Here is a 20,286-nt window from a genome sequence, read left to right as displayed (position 1 = left end):
AATACTGGGTAGAGTTCCCTGTGCTATACAGCAGGTCCCTGTTGGCCATTTGTTCCATATACCTCAGTGTGCATATGCTGGTCCCAACCCCCTAGTCCATCTCTCCCCTCTCCTCCTCTTTTTGTTGAAAGAAATCAAAGATGACAAAATCAGGTGATAGCCCCTCGCTGGTCACAATAACCTTCTGAGATGGTTATTTTGAACATGAAACAACTCTCTCTCTCTTTTTTTTTTTTTTTTTTAAATCAACGAGTCCTCAGTATCTCCGGGAACAGAGCCATACTCCTTAGCATGGCATTCAGCTGCCACCTTTCTTTCCAAACTTGTCTATCAATAGTTTTGCCAGGCAGCTCCAATAAAACCACTCAGTTCCTTATGCTCTGTGCCTGTTAAATGTATTTCCCCTTGAATGTGTTGTCTCAAGTTGTTCCTTCTTTTTGGAATGGTCTCTTTTCTTCCTCTCCAGTTGTCTAAGTCCTATTCTTCACTCTAAGACTCTGCTCAACTCCTGTTCACTGCCCCCTGCCAAAATGCCTGTACTCAAACTTCTGTTAGATCGTCTACATTCTCATAACACTTGTTACCTGTTAATGGACATGGTTAAATAAAACTAGTACCTATTTCCTAGGGCTTTTATTTTATTTTCATTTTTTTATTACTCAAATGAATTTATCACATCTGTAGTTGTATAATGATCATAACAATCTGATTTCACAGGATTTCCATCCCACAGCCCAAGCACATCCCCCCACCCCCCAAACTGTCTTCTCCGGAGACCATAAGTTTTTCCATGTCTGTGAGTCAGCATCTGTTCTGCAAAGAAGTTCCGTCTGTCCTTTTTTCAGATTCCACATGTCAGTGAAAGCATTTGATGTTGGTGTCTCATTGTATGGCTGACTTCACTTAGCATGATAGTTTCTAGGTCCATCCATGTTGCTAAAAATGCTGGTATTTCGTTCTTTTTGATGGCTGAGTAACATTCCATTGTGTATATGTACCACGTCTTCTGCATCCACTCCTCTGTCGATGGACATTTAGGTTGTCTCCATGTCTTGGCTATTGTAAATAGTGCTGCAATGAACACTGGAGTACATGTATCTTTGCGAGTCGTGGTTTTCTCTGGGTAGATGCCCAGGAGTGGGATTGCTGGATCAAATGGTAGTTCTATGTTTAGTTTTCTGAGGAATCTCCATACTGCTTTCCACAGTGGTTGCCCCAATTTCCAATCCCACCAAGAGTGTACTAGGGTTCCTTTTTCTCCACCCCTTTCCAGCACTTATTGTTTGTAGACTTTTGGATGATGGCCATTCTGGCTGGTGTAAGGTGGTACCTCAGAGTGGTTTTGATTTGCATGTCTCTAATAATGAGTGACGCTGAACATCTTTTCATGTGTTTCTTGGCCATCTGTATGTCTTCTTTGGAGAATTGTCTGTTTAGATCTTCTGCCCATTTTTTGATTGCCCATTCTGGTTGTTTGTTTTTTTGGTATGGAGCTGCAGAAGGTGTTTATAAATTTTGGAGATGAATCCCTTGTCAGTTGATTCATTTGCAAAGATTTTCTCCCATTCTGTGGGTTGTCTTTCTGTGTTGTTTAGGGTTTCCTTTGCTGTGCAGAAACTTTGAAGTTTGATGAGGTCTTTTAAAAATGGCACTCTTAAAGGTTTGTCGTGAGGCTTAAATAAGTTAATATCTATACACTTTTTAGAATAATGCATGGTACATAGCTGAAATTTATTGAGAGCTTACTATCAGGAGTTCTCTTGGGGTGCAGTGGGTTAAGGATCCTGTGCTGTCACTGCTGGGGTGTGGGTTTGATCCCTGGCCTGGGAAGTTCTACATGCTGTGGGTTTGGCACCCCCCCACATTTTAGCAATCAAAATTGTTATTTATGATTATGATTACAACTAATTCGGCAATTAGTATAGTACTTTGTGTTGTTGCTTTGCATTTATATGGAATATTCCCTGGTTAAATTAGACTACCATCCCTATGAGGGAAGAGTATGGATTCTTAACCAACTGCTGTATTTTCAAAATTTAGCATAGAGTCTGGCAGAGGGCGGGCCTGAATATAGGCTTTTGTGTAGTTGACTTTGATGGTGGTCAAAACGGTGCCTGCTGCTCTGTTCTTGGCTGCTTGTGGAAAGTGGCTGCAATATATCAGTTTGTAAAATGTTTGATTGCGATGTAAAGCTGGTACATACTTGCTGGTACATACTTCACAGACAACTTAGTTCCACATCATCTTCTTCCTGATGGTAGAACAGGTTCAAGGGAGAGGAAGGACTTGCCCAAATCCAAGCCGCCTGTTCAGGACAGAGTCAGGGCTAGACTCTGACTCTGTGCATTCCAGATCAGTGAATTGAACAGGAATTTCCTGAGCACGTACTACACATCAGGTACAGTGCTAGTTGTTGGGGACATATCTGTGATCAGGACAGAGTCGCATCCTTTCACGCCATTTACTTTTTAATGGTGGGAGAGGCATAAACATATAGGCGAGCAAACAAAAATAAAGGGATAGTGGCTCTGCAGGAAACAGGGGGATTAAAGGACTAACAGTCAAGACACAGGCGTCTGAGGTCTTCTGAGGCCACAGTTAATGTGAGTCCTGCATGAGGAGGAGGAGACAACCAAGGGAAGATCTGGGCAAAGATGATTTCAGGTGTGAGGAGGAAGAACTGCAAAGGCCCTGAGGTAGAGCTGAGCCTAGTGCGGTTATAGGAATTATAAGTTTGGCTGGTGAAGCCAAAACCTGGTGTACCAATGAGAAAATGATAGGATTTGAGGTCCGGAAGCTAGGTGGAAGTCTAGGCACATACAGCTCTGTAGGCTATAGTAACGGCTTTCTGTTTGAGTTTTATGACCCTATTCTTTAAAATGATCATTTAGGCTGTTGTATGAAATAACAATCTATACAGAGAAGGACATGGGTGTGTCAGAAAAATTATTGGAAACATGGAACTCAGTCAAATAGGTTACTGAGCTCTTCTCAGTACAGTCCCGGACTTGATTTTCTATTATCTAGGCAGCTGTATACCCTTCTGAAACAGAGGATAACTTGTAGATTTTTTCCAATAGGCAAATGACATTTTGCCATTCCTATTGTACCCCCCCCCCCCAAAACCAATGTTTATGGTTATGGCATTGTTGGATATTAACTAGTTTTGTATCTAACCCATAAAATAATATCCTACCATTACTAGAAATACTTAGCTTTTCAAATGGCCTTTGGACCAGATTTAAGATCTTACTGGTTCCTGCATTAAACAGTGCGTTGGCCCAAATCTTTGACATGTGTTTATTTGAAGCATGAGTTTATCTTATTGAATATTAAACTGGAACAAGTGAAGGAGGCAGATTAGAGAGCAGTTGGAGTAGTCCAGGTGAGCCTTGACAATGTCTTGGACTAGTGAACATGGTTGGAAGGGACTGGATTTCTTATATGTTAGAGGTAGAGCCAACAGGGTTTCTGGCTAATGGAACATGGAATATCAAGGAAATGGCAATCAAGAAAGATTCCTAGATTTTTTTTGGCCTAAGTTACTGCTAGTGCCATTAACTGAAGTGGGAAAGACGGGAGGTCGAAAAGATTGGCAGAGGCTGTGAGGTGGAAAATCAAAAGTCCACTTTTCGATAGGCCAGGTCAAAAAGTGTCAATTAGACATCTATGTGGAAATGTGAAATAGGCTCTGGGATACATGAGTCTAGAACTTCAGAAAGAAATCTGGGTTAAAGACTTAGCTGTCACTTGAATTGAAGTGATGTCTAAAGCCTGGGCCTGGGCGGAGCTGGAGTTCTTAAGGAAATTTAGAAAAATGGATATTATTAGGCTCCATTACATATGCAGAACATTGAGGGCAAGGTCTAGGACTCCTTAATTCTATTACATGATCCAAGTGATGACTTTGACACCAAGAAATAGATATCTAGACAGTTTGGCAAGCTCTTCTCTGTTAAGGTCCAGATAGTAAATATTTTAGGCTTTTTGGGCTATACAGTCTATACCAGATCTGCCACTGTAGCAGGAAAGCAGCCATAGACAACATGTAACACTTGACCACAGCTGTGTTCCAATAAAATTTTATTTATGAATCTAAAATTTTAATTTTATGTAATTATCATGTGTCATAAAATATTTTTCTTTCTTTTTTTCTTATTTGGCTACACTCAGGGCATGTGGAAGTTCCTGGCCGAGGGACTGAGCTCGCACCACAGCAGCGACCTGAGCCACTGCAGTGACCATGCCAGATCCCTAACTCACTGTGCCACAAAAGAACTCCATATTTTTCTTTTTTAAATATTCATTTTAATAGATACATATATTTTTATCTTTTTGCCATTTTCTTGGGCCGCACCCGTGGCATATGGAGGTTCCCAGGCTAGGGGTCTAATCGGAGCTGTAGCCACTGGCCTACGCCAGAGCCACAGCAACGCGGGATCCGAGCCGCGTCTGCGACCTACACCACAGCTCACGGCAATGCGGGATCTTTAACCCACTGAGCAAGGCCAGGGATCGAACCTGCAACCTCATGGTTCCTAGTTGGATTTGTTAACCACTGAGCCACGATGGGAACTCCTCATTTTAATATTTTTAGATCTCACATATAAGGGAAAATTATATAGGATTTATCTTTCTCTGACTTATTAAGTATGATACCCTTAAGATCCATCTATGTTGCTGCAAAGGGCAATGTTTTTTTAATGGCTAAGTAGTATTTCAATGTGTGTGTGTCCCCCCGTCCATCCCTGTCCATTCATCTGTTGATGAATACTTAATGTTTCTTCTGTATTTCGGTTGTTGTAAATAATGGTACTGTGATCTTTGGGGTGCGTGTACCTTTTCAAATTACTGTTTTCATTTTCTTTGGATATATGCCCAGGAGTGGAACTGCTGGATTGTATGGCAGTTCTGTTTTCAGTTTTTTGAGAAACCTCCATACTGTTTTCCACAGTGGCTGCATGAATTTACATTCCCACCAACAGTGTACAAGACTTCTCTTTTCTACACATCCTGGACAACATTTGTTATTTGTGGTCTTTTTGGTAATAGCTGTTCTGACACGTGTGAGGTAATATCTCACTATGTTTTTTTTTTTTCCCCTGCCATACCTGTGGCACGTGGAAGTTCCCGGGCCAGGGATCGAACCCGAGCTGCTGCAGTGACAACGTGGGATTCTTAACCCTCTGCATCTCCAGGGAGTTCCTCCTTGTGGTTTTGACTTGAAATTCTCTTGATGGTTAATGATGTTGAACATCTTTTCATATGCCTCTTGGCCATCATCAATATGATATCTTTGGAGAGATGTCTATTTAGGTCTTGTGCCTATTTTTAAAATTGGATTGTTACTGTTTTTGGTCTTGAGTTGTATGAGCTGTTTGTTTATTTTGGATATTAAGCCCTTATCTGTCATATAATTTGCAAATATTTTCTCCCATTCAATACGTTGTCTTTTCTTTTTGTTGATGGCTTGCTTTTGCTTTGCAACAGCTTTTAAGTTGAATTGGGCCCTGATTTTAAAATTTTTGCCTTTGTTTTCTTTGCTTTAGAATATGGATTCCCCCCCCCCCCAAAAAAAAGCAGTGCCGCTATTTATTCGAAAGTGTGTTCTGCCTATGTTTTCTAGTATTTATGGTTTCTGGTCATACGTTTAAGTCTTTAATCCATTTTTACTTAATTTTTGTATATGGTGTCCAGTTTTCCCAGCATTATTATTGCAGAGACTGTCTTTTCCACATTGTGTATTCTTGCCGCCTTTGTGTTTTTTTTTTTTTTTGTCTTTTTGCCATTTCTTGGGCTGCTCCTGAGGCATATGGAGGTTCCCAGGCTAGGGGTTGAATTGGAGCTGTAACCACTGGCCTACACCAGAGTCAGCAACGTGGAATCCGAGCTGCGTCCGCAACCTACACCACAGCTCACAGCAACGCCGGATCGTTTAACCCACTGAGCAAGACCAGGAATCGAACCCACAACCTCATGATTCCTAGTTGGATTCATTAACCACTGAGCCAGATGGGAACTCCATTCTTGCCTCCTTTGTCGTAGAGTAATTGACACTAAGTGTTTTGGGTTTATTTCTGGGCTTTCTGATCTGTTCCATTGATCTATGCCTGCATTTTGTGTCAGTTCCTGTAGCTTTGTAGCATAGTCTGGAACCAGGGACTGATTTCCTCGAGGTTTGTTTTTCTTACTCAAGATTGTTTTGACAACACGAGGCCTTTTATGTTTCCATATAAATTTCAAAATTCCAGTTTTGTGAAAAATATTATTGGCATCTTGACAGGGATTGCATTGACTCTGTAGATTGCCTTGGGTAGTATGCTCCTTTTAATAATAATTCTTCCAATCCATGAACATGGTGTATCTTTCCATCTGTTTGTGTCATCTTCAATTTCTTTGATCAATGTCCTAAAGATTTCCAAGTACAGCTCTTTTACCTCCTTAGGAAGGTTTATTTCCTAGATATTTTAGTCTTTTTGATGCAATTTTAAATGAGATTGTTTCCTTAATTTCTTTAATCGTTTTTTTAGTGTATAGAAATGCAAAAGATTCCTATATACTGTATATCCTGCAACTTATGCTGAAATCACTGATGAGCTCTAGTAGGTTTTTGGTGGTATCTTTAGGATTTTCTATGTATAATATCTTGCCATCTGCAAACAGTGACAGTTTTACTTCTTATTTTCAATTTCAATTCTTATTTCTTTTGTCTGATTGCTGTGGTCAGGAATTCCAGTTCTATGTTGAATGATGTGTTGAGAATTGGCATCCTTGTCTTGTTCCTGATCTTAGAGGAAATGGCATTCAGCTTTTCACTGTTGAGTATGATGTTAGCTATGGGCTCATCATATATTCCTTTTATTATGTTGAAATATGTTGCCTCTATACCCACATTGTTGAGAATTTTTATCATAAATGGATGTTGAATTTTGTCAGAAGTTTTCCTGCATCTATTAAGATGCTCATATGGTTTTTACTGTTCAATTTTTAAATGTGGGGTATCACACTGATTTTACAGATAGTGAACCATCCTTACATCCCTGGGATAAATCCAGCTTGATCATGGTGTATTATCCTTTTAACATATTGGTGGATTCTGTTTACTAATATATTGCTGAAGATTTTTGCATCTATGTTCAATGGCCTTGATCTGTAATTTTCTTGGTGATATCTTTGTCCGGTTTTAGTATCAGGGATGCTGACCTTATAGAATGAGTTTGAAAGCATTTCATCCTCTGCAATCTTTGGGAATAATTTGACGAGGATAGGTGTTAACTTTTCTCTAAATGTTTCATTAGAATTCACCCATGTGCCAGCTGGTCTTGGATTTCTGGGCATTTAAAAAATTTTCTTCCCACTGTATAGCACTGGGAACTATAATCACTTGTGATGGAGCATGATGGAGAATAATGTGAGAGTATGTGTGCATGACTGGGTCACTTTGCTGTACAGTAGAAAATTAACAGAACAGTGTAAACCAACCATTATGGAAAAAATGGTGTCCTGGGGTTTCTGACTGCAGGACCCAGGAGTCCTAGATCTGGTGTCAGACGATTGGTAGGTGGGGTTATGTCCTGAGGCAGCTGGCTGTGGGGCCTATGATATCCCAAAGTGTGTTGTATTGGCCAGCTGGTGAGTGGGGCTATTTCCTGGGATGGCTGGCTGAGGGTCCTACAATGTATCAGAGCTGGTATTGGGCTATTGCTGATCAGCACTGTGGCCCACTGGTTCCTAGGGCTGGTGTTGTCCTGCTGATAGGGTGGCTAGGACTGCAGGGTTGTGGTTGTCATGGGGCTAGTGCCCACCCACTGGTAGGTGGAGCTGGGGCCCAGGGTCTCTGGCTGTAGGGCCCTGAGAGTCCTTGGTCTAGTGCTTGTGCACACGGTTGTATAGAGCTGAATCCTGGGGCCCCTGGTGGACCTGGCCACATCCAAGGGTGGCTGTGGGCTCAGCCTGCTTGCTGTTGGGTGGGAGTGTGTCCCCATCCAGCTAGATCCTTGGCCTGAGGCATCCCAGTACTTGTGTCTACTGGCTGGTAAGAGTGGATGGGACTGAGTCCTGAGGCTGATAAGCTAGAGGGAGGGTTCCACAATGGTATTTGCCAGCACCAGTGGCCATGTGGTATAAGAACCTCCCCAACATGGCTGCTGCCAGTGTCTATATCCCTAGGGTGAGCTCCAGTTATTTCCTTCCTCTCCAGGAGGCTCTCCAAGATCAGCAGGTAAGTCTGACTTGGGCTCTTTTTTTTTCTTTCTTTCAAATTACTGCTTTTGTCCTGTGTGCTGGGGAATGTGAGATTATGTGCATGCCCTTTAAGAGTGGAGTCTGTATTTCCCACAGCCCTCTGCATCTCCTAAAAGTAAGTCCTGCTGGTCCTTCAAAGCCAAATGTTCTGGGGCTCATCTTCCTGGTGTGGGACTCCTGGGCTGAGGAGCCTCCGGAGGTGCTCAGACCCCTTACTCCTTGGGGGAGAACCTCTGCAATTGTAACCATTCTCCCATTTATAGGTTGCCCACTGAGGGTTATGGGGGTGGGATTTTGGAGACCCCAGATCTAAATCAGAGGAACTGTAATGGATTCTCCAGGGAAGCAGAACCAGTAGGATGTATATATAATAGAGAGAAACACAGATTTGTTGTAAGGAGTTGGCTCACATGATTGTAGAGGCTGAGAAGTCCCAAATTCTGTAGCTAGGTGGAGAACCAGGAGAGCTGATGGTGTCTTTTCTTTTCTTTTTCTTTTCTTTCTTTTCTTTCTTTGTGTGTGTGTGTGTGTGTGTGTGTGTTTAGGGCCACACCCATGGCATATGGAAATTCCCAGGCTAGGGGTTGAACCTGAGCTGTAGCCTCTGGCCTATGCCACAGCAATGCCAGATCCAAGCTGCATCTGTGACCTACACCACAGCTCACAGCAATGCCAGATCCTTAACCCACTGAGCGAGGCCGGGGATCGAACCTGCATTCTTGTGGATGCTAGTCAGATTTGTTTCCCAAGAGCCACAATGGGAACTCCTGATGGTGTTCTTATAGTCCAAGTCTTACGGCCTGAGCATCCAGAGAGCTGGTGGTGTAGGTTCCAATCCAAAAGTTGGCAGGCTCAAGACCCAAGGATGGCCAATATTTTAGTTCAAGGGCAAAAGTAGGAATAGACCAATAGCACAGCTTAAGAACTCCAGCAGGAGGAATTTCCCCTTCTCAACATGAACCTCAGCCCCTGTGCTCCATTCAGACCATCACCTGATTAGATGAGGCCCACCTATGTCAGGCAGTGCCTTCTGCTTTACTCACTTCTCATGTTACTCTCATCCAAACATAACCCTCATAGAAACATCCTGAGTAATGTTTGACTGGGCACCCTGTGGCCCAGTCAAATTGATAAAATCAACCCTGATAGGGAAAATATTTTATTAGTTAAATCTGTTTATTTCTCTGTGCTTTGGGAAATTGTATTGTTACCTCGAAGGTGAAGCATAAGTGTAGCACTGAGATGATGGCCAACTTCCAATGTTTGAAAGCTTCTAGATCTGCTCATGGCATGCCCCAAGCCACACTCTATGTTCTGGGCTACCTCACTATACTTTATACTGTTAAGTGCTTTTAGATCTTTAAATACTTTTATATCAATCCACTTTTCTTATTAAAGAAATTCTGCTCTTACACAAAGAGAAATATTGCTGACAAATGTAAGCAGATGGAAACATTTTTGAAATAAGAGAGCAACGGACTCTGAGAGGAAAACATTTTAGGAAGCTGGTATTCTAAGAAAAATTAAAAAAAATAGGCATAACATTGTAAACCAACTATACTCTAATAAAAATTAAAAAAAAATAAAAATTAGATCACAGCAACAGCAAAAGAAAGCTGTACAGCCTTATTATGTTTGCTTAAGTGGAGGTATACTTCAAGCCATTTGCTTCCTCACCCTGATCAATGAGGATTTCTGCTTGTTAGGTAAGCAAAATCTCTAATTGTGTTAATCTTCTTGGGTGATGATTTGGTCGAAGCAGGGTGAGTCTGAAGGCTAAACTATTTCGGGCCATGTGTCCATTTCATTTTTCATCCTAGATCTTTTTATTTGCTCTGGCTCCAAATCTCTTACATTTTTCTCTTAAGATGTGCAAGTAAGAGAAAAGAGACTGATACTAGGCAAAGGTCATTGTGGGTGGGGAGCGTGGGGGCTCCTGCACAAAACTGCTTTGCTCGGTGCCTCTGGAGCATGGCAGATGCCAGTTAGAGCCCCAGAGCTGTGAGGCCAGCTGAAGGCGGGGCCAATAGCAGAGAAGATAATTAGTCCCTGCCTGCCATCTTCCACCCTCACAGTCCCCTGTAGTCAGCGTCCTGTATATAAAACGCGTCTCTGAGGTCTGTGGGTGGCTGGGGATAGAGGCAGAGAAGCCTCCTGTGATGCGTTTGGCCGTGGCTGGCCCAGAGGAGAGCTCTATGGAGGTTTTCTTAAAAAAATCAAGGGAGGAGAGAGAAAACATTTGCAGAATGACAAGTAGCGGAGCTGTGTCAGGGCAGCTAAAGTCAGAACAAAGGCGAGATCCTGGAATGCTCTGGAGCCTTCTCATTTGACACAATCAACTCCCCCACCTCCATCCCCCAATTTTGTGCCTACCTCTTGCTCCTGTATCTTTAATTTAAAGGCAGTTGGCTCGTTACACACTGGAAGCCCAAGGGGCCAGGGAGAATGAGATAATGCTAGAAAGGTCTGCACAGGGGGATCCCACAAAGTGGAGTTGTTTGAATAACAAAAAGCAAAGAGAACAATAGGAGACCAATCGCAAGGAATGGGGCCAAGCCGAGGCACCCTGTAACATTGGAAGAGAGATGCGGGAAGTGGCATGTGAAGCCACTGTGGTTTCTCTAAAAGTTGGCCTTTGCTTTTTTTGTCTCTCAAAAGGTGTCAACTTAAGAAAACCTTACAGCTCCTGTGGGCTACTGGCTCTCAAAGGGAAATGAATTATTTAGGAGTCTGATGAATAGTTCATCAAACCTCCCTCCACCAGGGTTGCTGCTTTGGCTCAGAGTAATTGGCCAGGAGTGGAAGGAGGGCAGGCCCTTTCCTTGAGGATCCCCCCCCCCCCGCCCCGCTTCTGAGGGGCAGAGTTGGGAGGGTGAGGGTGACTGCCTGGGGTGGATCCCTCATCTCAAATGGGAAGAACCGACAGGTCGAGCTAAAAACAGAGGTCATTCCCAGGAGAGGCCTGCAGGGGGAGCCAGTGCCCTACAGTGGAACACGCTCTCTTCCTAAGGGAGCCTCTTCCCTGGGAGAGCTCCAGGAAGCCTGGGTTACGCCCTGAATCCCTATCTCCCATCCAGTGGAGCAGGCACCAGGTGCTTCCAGGCCATTTCTGCCTCCGCGTTTCCTGATTGCAGGCCCTGGGGGCTATTGGGGTCTGGAGGGTGAAGGTTTTCTAATGGAGAAATGCACCGCAGCATCTAGCCACAAAGCTGTGCCTCCGAGGCTGCCTCTGAACAGCCTCATGGTACCCCTAGTCTTCCCTCCTCCGCCCCGCTTCCTGTCTGTCACGCACAGCACCCACTAACCGTGGAGCCACATACTTAATGGAAGTAGTCAAAGGGATGGGCCCAGCCTTAGGAAAACAGATTTCAGACTGGAGAAGCGGCATCTTTTTAAAGGCAAAGAAAGAAACAACGTGATCAGAGTTTACATAATCACTGGTAGGCCTGGCGAAAGACCAAAACTATACTGGCCTCAGCCTGATCAGTAGGTGAGGAGAGAGGCAGTTTAATTGAGTGAGTCTCTTTAGTCTGTCACATATGGGTTCAAATCAGGGCTCTGTTCCTGAGCTGTTTGGCCCCAGACCCATTACATAACCCCTCTGAACCCCAGTTTTCTTCCATGTCTGTAGCTCAGGGTTGGAGAGCATGAGGATGAGACGAGCTAACTTTTGTAATGTCCTTGGCCTATTATTGTAAGCTTTTGACGAATGCTAGCTGTTGCTGTTGTTATATTATTATCTTGTTCTACTCGCAGATTTGTCATAGATCATGTGGGGAACTGGGCAGAAGAATTTGAATGGCTCTGGGAAAATTCACTCCTTACTGTTGGAGAAAACCATTCATGTCCAGTTCAGACGTCTTCTCCCTCTTCTAGGCACTGGATGGCTTTTCTCATCGAACTGCTGTTGCCATTCTAGTTTTCTCTCCTCATGCCTGCCTCTTGGACGGTTTTTCCTTCTGTTCTCCCCTTGTGTCCTGGGAAAATTTTTTTCTGAAGGGTCGTGAATGTCTGCTTTGCAGCACCATAGTCTGTTTAATAACAGAACTTGCATTTACATTACTCAGCCCCGTTGGCCCAAACTTCATTGCCTACTGTTCCAAACCTGACTTCACACAAAGAAGAAGAAGAATTTAACAACACACGAATGCACAAATAACAGTGTGTCCCGGTTGACTCCCATTCTTCCAAAAAGTTTAGAAAATCATTTAGTATATATACTCCTAATAAGTTGCCCATCAGCTCCGAGACAGTTCTGCGAAAAAACAGCTGCAGTTATTTCACTCAAAGTAATGGATTAGGATGATAAATCTGACAAGACCTGCCCAGCAAAGGTGACGTTGAGCTAACACAGTTCTTCTCCGTTATTTGGAATGGCCTCTTTTGACAAGGGGCAAGTGTGCCGAGTCAGAGCAGGTTATGTCTCCCAGTGACCAAGAAAACCTGCAAGCATGAGGTGGTCGTGTGTGGGGAGCTCAGTTGACACAGGAGCCTGGCAATTGTGGCTGGATGTTTTTTCCTGCTCAGTGACTTGGAGGCAGCAAACTGGCCTTGACGCCAGAGGCTCAGATAATATCAAATCATCCTCAGGCTTCCGTGTCTGGGGCTCAAGGTCTCTGTGGCCGGGAGGCTTCCAAATGCCCACTAATAGGTCTGGTTGTGTTCATTCACTCCTTAACCCTCCGTTTACCCCTAGCATCCACGATAATTCTAGGCACTGGCCCTATGGAAAGGACTGGAACATGTTCTCTGCCCTAAGGGAGCTCAGAGTAGTCATGGAGACAGGCCTGAGTAATGAATGAGTCTAGGTTAAGAGCCAAGTACTGACTATGTCTGGCAAACTGCTGTGGTGGGTCCTCTGTGCCATCTGCCTTGAATTAGCTGGCCGGGGCAGAGCGAGGAACAAAAAATAAAACATAATTTCACTTGTTGAGTGCTGCCTTTGGGCCAGGCACTTTACACATATTACCTCATTTAATCCTCGCAGCAACTGTATTAGCCAGGGCTGCTATAACTAGGTGGCTCTTAACAATGGTATTTCATTTTTTTTTCAGTGTTCTGGAGGCTGGGAAATCTAAGATCAGAGTGTTGGCCAATTCTGTTCCTGGTGATGGCTCCCTTGTTGGCTTGCAGACAGCTGCCTTCTGCACTCCTTCGGCCTTAACCTTAGTTGTAGACGGAGGGCGGGTGAGGGGCACTCTCTTCCTCTTCTTATCAGGCCACAGGCTTCCCAGATAAGCACCCCGCCTTTATGACCTCATCTAACCTTCATCACTTCCTAAAGACCCTATCTCCACATATATTGGGGATTAGGGCTTCTGCATGTGAATTTGGGGGCGTGGGGTTGGGAATACAGTTGAGTCCATAGCAGCAAGCCTGTGCCTTACACATTTTTATCCTCATTTTCCGGATGGGGGAACAGAGGCTCAGAGAGGTTTAGTGACTTCCCCAAAGTTACACAGGCGAGAAAAGTTGCTGAGATGGGATTCTAGGTCTGACTGTAAGGGCAGCTGCTTCCTGCCTGTTAGCCTTTGCATTAGTGGCACCTCCCATGCCACAGGGTGGTAAATTTTCAGTTACTGTGAGAAGACTCTGCTATCTGGACTAATCAGAGGTGGTAGCCTATTTTTTTTTTTTTTTTTAAAGTAACGGGGCCCTCACCCCTGAAAGTGTTAAGAGGTCAGATGCTGTAGAGGAGTCTTGGGAACTGAGTGGCAGGTTGTACAGAAGCACTGATTTTTCCACGTGTGCCTCGTGAGGATGTGGGCTCTGGGATGCCCAGAGCTACCCTCACTGCATTCAGAGCCACTCTGTGTCCATCTATTACGATAACAAAATTCCAGAGTTTATTAGGCACTTTCCAGGTACTGTTTTTACAAGCTTCCTCTGTCTTTATTTCTTTAATTGGCATAGCAATGCTTTGAGGTTAGGTACTGTTATGAGTCCTATTTTACAGGTAGCCCAAAGCAGACATGGAGAAGTGAAGCAACGTGTCCAAGGTCATGCAGGTAGGGTAAGGGGTAGAGCTGGGATTTGAACTTGGGCTGTCTGACAAGTGTTCCCTATGCAGTATGCCGACTACCTTCCCAATTTTATTAGAAGTGATGAGTTCTCTCTGCAAGAATTGATAAGAACGAGGAGTGATACAGATGAACGAGGAATGATATGGGTGCACATCTTTGAGGATTCCTCTAATTATGTCCCCTGGAGGCTTCCAGTTTTCATTGGGGCAGTAACCCTGTGACTTTCTCTACCCAGCTGCATTAAGACCTTGGCCTCAAACTCTGACTGCAAATTTGATTCTTGCCCTTGGCTTTGGTAAGCCAAGACTTGCTGGATTTGACCCTGGTTCTTCCTGTAAACTGGAAAAGTGCTGCAGCCCAACTAGGTCTTCTGGTTCCAGACCTTGCTCTCCTGGCTTGTGGCCCTTGACTCTCTCATCCATGCCATCTCTATACGTGAAACCAGCTGTGATCCCCAGTCCCACCCAGTTTGAGCCAAAACTGGGATTAAGGTCCGTTGGACACAGCTGGTGAACTGGTGGAGCCTGGGAGCCTTCCAGGGAGGATGCTTCCCCTGGGACGCAGGAGCCATGCGCGAGTGAGGGGCCTGGTCATCAGATGGGAGGGGAACAGTCACTGTGCAGCACGATGGACCTTCTCTCAGAGGTGTCTCCCTGCCAAGACAGCCATGCACTCACGCCTCAGTGCTGTGGAGAATAGGAGGGAGGTACAGAAAAAGTCAAGGGCGCTGCTTCCTGCGAACTCTAGGTGACACCTGGACCCTGGCAGTGTGGCTTAAGAATGGCTCCGACAGGGTCAAACCTGAATGACAAAGTCAGTCATTTAGTTATCGCTATGGATTGAATGCCCAGGGTGTTTGGAGTCTAGTAGTTGCCTTTCTGCTGAGTACAGGATATATGTTTTTGTTGGAAAGGGAATATTGAGTAGGGGATGGACGCGGTGTTTATCCAGCACTGTCAGTGAAGGAAGAGAATAAAAATCCAGGACTCAACAGAGTGTGTGTGAGCAGAAAGCGCCTAAATGCATGAGAACTGCGTCTACCCCTGCTGTCAGAGGTCGTTTCCCTACTTTCTAAACAGGGCTATTAATATCCACCTTGCTGCGTTGTTGGGTGGATCAGAGCAACAACTACATACATGGAGATGAAATGCCTACTTTAGCGTCTATCCCAGAAGGGCACTGATAAATGGAAGCCCTTATTCATGATTATCATAATTAGTAGTAGTAGCATTATTGTTATTCATGCTCACATGACTCTAAAGACTGTGTGAATCATGGTTATGTTTTGTTTGTCGGTACCAACTTTAGGAGCTTAAATCTGTGTGATGGTCTCATTGCATATGCTCTGGGTGTTCTTTGGGTCTATCTATCTGGATAGGCAGTGCCCTGAGAGCAGGAATTGCCATCAGATTTTGAAACATGCTATGACAGCGAATGTCTACCCAGCTCTATTAGAACCTGCCATTAGACACAGGGCTGCCTGCAGGCTGGCTACAAGTCCCCACCACTAGACTGTAGGTCTCTCCAAGGACATAAATAGCATCTCCACCCTCCTTTTTATTACTGGTTGGTGAATTTGTATTGCTGTGGGGCTGAAGTGGGGTGAGAAGGCAGGAAGGGAATGGACACAGAGAGAGAGGGTCCAGAAACCTCATTGGAGCTGAAATTCTATGGAATAGCAAAAACCGCTTCATCCTCCAATATCTCCCAGCTAGCAAGTGTCCCCAGACGCTGCATGAGGATGTTTGCCTTTGTCTTTAAGCCTGGGCACATCTTAGGACCTATTGGATCCATGTGCTTCCTGATTGATTTACATTTAACACATCAAAATGTTGTTTTTGTAAGAGATTTGATACCCAAAAAGCATGCTGAGCTGCTTTTATGAACATTTCAAAGCCTTTTTCTTTGACGGTATTGAAACCTCATTGAAACCTCGGTGGTGCCTTCTGTTGTTTCTGGCCTTAGAGTGCTAGAGGGTTCTGGAATAGTAGAGTGTCCTGGGATGGCCTGTCCCGTGGAGCCTGTGCGACTGGTGATCTGGAGGCGGTGGGAGACTGAAGGGCGGGCGTTGTGGGTCAGTGTGGATGGGGTATGTGCTTTGTGAATGATGGCTAGAGAGGCAGCTGAAGTCCCAAATATCACCTGTTAAAACCTAGTTTTTTTTTTTTTTTTTAAAAACTCCCTGATTCAGGTCTTATTAGCTCAGTTTGTAGCAGGAGGTGCCTGTGTGAAGAGTAGGAGGATCGTAAGGCAGCAGGGGCCATCTGAGTTGGCTGAGCATTAGGTACAAAGCCGCAGTCTCAGGATCCTAAGGGCAAATGCCCCTGAGTGGAGCAGGTGGGCAGAAGGTATTGAAGAGGGCTGGGCACTCTGGGAAGTGGAGCATATGTGATCCAGCTACAGCTGGTACAACAAAACTGAACGTCAGTGGGCCTGGCACACCACACAGGTTTCCAGCTTTCAGAATTGTGGTCTAATCGCACCCACAAATTTGTCAGCAAGGCAACTTAGGCTGGAGAACTGTGAAGTGGCTGGTCAGAAGGTTCTCTGCTAATAAATGGCAGAAAGAGACTTGAACGTGGAGGGTTTGGAGTGTAGGCACTTCAAGTCTGGTGCTTTCTGTCATGGCACTAGGCTGCCTCCTTAGATTGAAACCTTATCCATCAAAAAAAAAAAAAAAAAAAAAAAAAAAGAGAGAGAGAGACGTATACCTGACTACAATGAAAGAAACCCGTGAGGGAACCCAGTGCCAGTGGTTTGGTGGGGAGAAGATGGAAAAACTCTCAGAGGGCGGGAAAATGGAAAAGCGGGAGTTCCCATTGTGGCTCAGTGGTTAACGAATCCAACTAGGAACCATGAGGTTGTGGGTTCAATCCCTGCCCTTGCTCAATGGGTTAACGATCCGGCGTTGCCGTGAGCTGTGGTGTAGGTGGCAAACGCGGCTCGGATCCCGCGTTGCTGTGGCTCTGTCGTGGGCTGGCAGCTACAGCTCCGATTCGACCCCTAGCCTGGGAATCTCCATATGCCGCGGGAGTGGCCCAAGAAGTGGCAAAAAAGAAAAAATAAATAAATAAATAAATAAAAAAAAAGGAAAAGTGGCCTGGGTGTCAGAGGTGAGGAAAGGAAAAGTAGGGCACACTCATCAAAAGCCCGGGAACCTGGGCCTTGAGACACTTCTGGACCAAAGATGACAAAACTCAAGAGAGCCTTAAGGTCTGACATGAAAGCAGGTGGGTGATGGCAGCAGGCAGCCCTGCTGACATATTCCAGGTGGGGGTTCGAGACGGACATTTAGCCATGGTTACTAGGTGAGTTAGCACTTGAAGAACATCCCTGGAACTCCCTAAGCCAAGATTTGGAAGAGAGAATATTTGCATTCACCCTGAGGCTTTGATGTTGAGCAGTGTCACGTGTGTACACGCAGAGACTCCTGTGCATCTAGAGCCGCAAGTTATACACTGCTGCGTGCCTCAGATCAGATATTTGACTGACAAGAAAATGAGTTATACTGCGCAAGTATCTGATGTCACCTCCATAGATATATATATATATATATATAGCTACAATTTGACAGACGGCTTCTTCTGAGGAAAATTGTACCATCCGCAGGCCTCATGGTCCCTATTTAATTGCTGTCTAATTTTTACACACGGTTAGCAGTTGATATTCTGTGCACCTGTGAGGTGCCATTTCAGGACCTCTGTTTTCCGAACCGACTGTGTGGTACAATTTTGGGAGCTGACACTGTTCAATAACACCCCCAACGCCCCTCCTGCCCAAGAATCAACATTCAGTTACATTTATGGAGCCCATAAAGTGGATTCATTCAGGGACGTAGTCAACTTCTACGTATTGGGGAGGTATGTTCAAATCTCGGCCCACAAATTTAGGTTTCTATTGTGCAACTTAATTGTTTTTGTGACTCCTCCTACCTTGCAGATGGCAGAGCTCCGTGTCCTTTTATTCAAAGATAACTCCCTCTTTTCTCAGGGTCCTGAATCCTGGGGAGCCCTCTGGTCCTTGGTGTCATCTCCCAGGCATGTTGCACCTTTGACACCCTCCACCTGTCTCCTCGGCTCTAATGGCTTTCTGCCATACTTCCAGGCTTCATCGGAGGACTTGGAAATCCTTCTCCTTTCAGGCCACCATCAGGCTCCGAACTTTCCCTTCCATTCCCTTCTTCAAGCTTCTGGTCAGGAAGCAGGTTGCAAAGATCCTCTCATTGGTACCTGTCTCCTCCTCTCGCTGCGAAGGGTCTTTTCTTGTCTGGGGGAATCGAGATGCTTCTCTTTTCAGTAAACAGAATGACTTGGCCCTCTGTCCTCTCTAGTGTCCTCAGAACCTAAACTTTGGGACACGAAAACAGATTGCCTCCGCCTTCCACTTCTGTTTCGTGTCTTCTCTCCCTGAAGAAATGGACATAGAGCTGCTAGAGTTGGGAAGACTGGTGGTGGTTGGGGCAGAGGCTGCACCATCAGGAGGAAACTGGCTTCAAATGGCATCATCCTGATCTAAGACCTAAATAATCCAAATTCATTGTGAGCAGCAGCAGCATTTCTTCTTTGTTACCTGATACTCCTCTTGAGCTGTCCTGTGCACTGAGAGTTTTACTTCTCCAGGTGGTACTGTCCTTAAGCCCCAGAGCTGCTGGGATTTGGGGGTGTGGTATCAGGAGCAGTCTATGGCCCGGGAACTGGGCAAAGGAACCCACAGAGTGGTCGCGCGATGCCAGATTTTCCTTGCTCCTCCGCCCACTTTCGTGTCCAGCGCAGTTACCGCCTGACATAATGCTGTGGTTTAGTGAATTCCATTGTGAAAGGATTAAGCTCCTCTTAAAGTGTCGGGAAGAAGCAGCTTTTGCATACGTCTTGGCTTGCGGAAGAGTTCTAGTTGGAAGTCCAGAATATCTTTGCCAATCTTTGGAAACCTTAACACTTCTGATTACAAAGGGTGTGTGTGTGTCTGAGCAAATGCCTTGGTGCACACAGAAGGAAAACAGAGCAAAGAACCAATTAGAGCTGTGTAGGGGGTAATAGAAAGATCCTCAGATTTCAGAAAATCAGTAACTATTTGAATTCTGGGGAGGAGCACCAGAAAGGAGCTGATGCTTGGTGGGTTAATCTAGGAAGCTGGACTTTGTCTTCAGGGATGGACGGGGAAGGAAAGAAGCTGTAGATATTAATTCAAGCTCATCACCCCTTCTTTGCTCTCCCCCCACCTTACCTCCTCGTCCCATGGTGAGAAATCATGATCATGCCCCTCACTTGGAAGAGGGGGTAATGGAAGCCTGGGGAGAGGAAATGACTTTCTCAGCTTTCTCAGAGGTTGAAGGACCCACCAGTGCTGGCTCCCAGGCTGCTCTCACAAATGCGCGTCCAAAGCCGATGCTGACTGCTTAACTCGGCCAGGCAGAGTCTTTGTGCTAATGAGAGAGACCAAGGTGGTAGGTTTCTTCTAATTTGGGCCAGGTTGCTTTTCTCTGCTCCTGGCTATTGAATGAACCCAGGCCTTAGGTTTTTTTTTTTGTTTGTTTCTTGTTTTTTGCTTTTTAGGGCCGCACCTGCGGTATACGGAGGTTCCCAGGCTAGGGGTCAAATTGGAGCTATAGCTGCCGGCCTACACCACAGCAGCATCAGATCCGAGCCATATCTTCAACCTACACCACAGCTCACGGCAACGCCAGATCCCTAACCCACTGAGTGGGGCCAGGGATCGAATCCGCAGTGTTCATGGTTCCTAGTTGGATTCATTTCTGCTGCGCCACGAGGGGAACTCCCAGGCCTTACGCTTTTTAACCCTAAACTTAATTTCTGTCTTAACCTCATCTGAGGCCCTAACTATGATCATAGGCTCAGCTGTAGCCCCTGTCACAGGTTGAGTCCCTAAACCCTGGCCAGCTACCTCAGGTACATAAAAGGGACCAGGAAAGAAGATAAGGATGTTGTAGTGTGTCTCTTATTATTTCTACTTAACAAAAAAAATGCTTATTTTGCTCATAGGACAAGAACGACCAGTTTTA

The sequence above is a fragment of the Sus scrofa genome, chromosome X, assembly GCF_054392235.1.
Source record: "Sus scrofa isolate SSC_HxYL_T2T_F1_AM1 chromosome X, Sscrofa_HxYL_maternal_Yorkshire_Landrace_v2.0, whole genome shotgun sequence".
NCBI classification, from domain to species: Eukaryota; Metazoa; Chordata; class Mammalia; order Artiodactyla; family Suidae; genus Sus; species Sus scrofa.
The sequence above is the reverse complement of the archived record's forward strand: the minus strand, read 5'-3'. Positions refer to the sequence as shown.